Source organism: Aulonocara sp. 'chitande type north' Nkhata Bay, linkage group LG16 (assembly GCF_057382095.1).
Source record: "Aulonocara sp. 'chitande type north' Nkhata Bay isolate Kocher_YH1m ecotype deep benthic linkage group LG16, A_spYH_male_GT1.1, whole genome shotgun sequence".
Taxonomy (NCBI): Eukaryota; Metazoa; Chordata; class Actinopteri; order Cichliformes; family Cichlidae; genus Aulonocara; species Aulonocara sp. 'chitande type north' Nkhata Bay.
Genome location: NC_141359.1, coordinates 868234 through 870109, shown reverse-complemented (window position 1 = coordinate 870109; position 1876 = coordinate 868234). Strand labels below are relative to the sequence as shown.

General features: G+C 44.5%; 1 pseudogene; it reads left to right on the top strand.

The window, feature by feature from the left end:
* The first annotated feature begins 462 nt into the window (after window positions 1–462).
* Window positions 463–1533, top strand: LOC147310735 (histone H1 pseudogene; annotated as a pseudogene).
* Window positions 1534–1876: the final 343 nt, after the last annotated feature.

Genomic DNA, 1876 nt, shown 5'->3' with positions numbered 1-1876 from the left:
GAGTGAAAAAGAGACAAATTACTACATTGTAGACGAAGAGAAATAATCATAGGAAAAAGGTTTTGTGTTGATCAGCCGAAAAACAACTACAATGTCATTTTCTGCTTTTAAGAAAGGATTGTTCACACAAATACAGACAGAGAGAGAGAGAGCGAGATGTGTGTTGATTAAGCAGTGATGATAATAATGAAATGTCTTAGTTTGTCACTTTCAGGTGAAAAGCAGACCTGAATCAATTTTCCACATGCAGCGGTCGGAAGAAAGTTATAGTTTAACATCATTGGAAACATGCAGGCCAAGTTTCTGGCTGACTTATTTAAAGTGCCATGTGTTTCTCAACCTCACAAGCGAGCTCACTCCTCCCTGAAGATAAGGAATGCAGCTCCAAAGCAATAACATGATAAAGAGACAGCATCAAGTCCTGAGCAAAAAAGTCCCAACAAGCAGCAGCAATGTGGATAAACAGCAGCAGAAGAAGAAAGCAAACCCATCTTCCTGTCTGATTGGTTGAATTTCACGGAGGGGCGAGCAAGATGGCAGCGTGAAGAGGAGTTTTTGTTTGAGTTCTCAGCACGAGACACTTATTTGACGTCTTTCTGGCTTTCGGGACTTTTTTGGAGATCAGCGCGCTAAGCTTGCTGGATCTGAGGCCAGGTTCTGCGGCGGCAGCATGTCGAAATGCTCAAAAAGGACTGAGTGACTCGGGCAAGCCACATGCGGCTAGCGACATGAAAGAAATGGACCCTTCATGATGCGTTCAACGTGCCAGCGCTGTGGTGGGAAAGGCTCCATCATAAACACGCCCTGCGCCCTGCGCCGAGGTTCAGGCCAAGAAGAAGAAGACGATGACTTCCAAGCCCAAGAAGGTCGGCCTCAGCGTGGGCGAGCTGATTGTGAAAGCCGTGGCCGCTTCCAAGGAGCGCAACGGCCTGTCTGTGGCCGCTCTCAAGAAGGCTCTGGCTGCCGGAGGCTACGATGTGGACAAGAACAAGGCCTGTGTCAAGACCGCCATCAAGAGCCTGGTGGCGAAGGGCACTCTGGTGCAGACCAAGGGCACCAGGACCTCCGGATCCTTCAAGATGAACAAGGCTACTGAGAGCAAAGCCAAGAAGCCCGCCGCGGCCAAAGCCAAGAAACCGGCAGCAGCTGCTAAGAAGTCGCCCAAGAAGGCAGCAGCAGCACTTCAGCTACTAGACAGGACAAAGCTGAAGGAGAACTGCCGGGACTGTTGAAGTGGGAGAGGACAAAAGAGTGAGAGGACAACAGAGTGAGAAGACTAGGTGAGAACACATAGGAATTATTTAATGTGGGAAATCAAAATTTGGGTTAGCAAACCTGGGGAAAAGAAAACTGACTGCTTAAGTTGGAAAATTGAGACGGAGTCTGAAACATTGCGAAAATAGAAACATATACAGAATCACACACACACAAGCAGAACATGCATTAACCCTACTAACAATTCCAAACACAAAATGACTCATGAAGACTCATAGCACATTAGTTAAGAAATGATTAAATAATAGCAGAGAAATGTGTAGGAAAGGCACAAACACCCATGCAATGAAAATTAGCTTGTTATCTTTCATCAGTGTTAAAATAGTGTCAATTTAGCAGACACTTGTTCTCAAATACTGAATTTATCCAATAAAAAAAAAAAAAATTTGACTCTCCAGGTTGCAGGACAACAGTTTAACTTTTGTGGGAAAAAAGATCCTGGTTTGACCAACCAGTGATCAGACAATAAATTTAGTTGTTAATATAGTAAATTGGGAGAAGCTTCCTGCTTGATTAATGCAGCACAAGTGATTTACTGTATGAGGGAAATTCTCTTTTGTGATACTATTTTGAACATGCTTTTCTGTCGTCCTGTCAACTT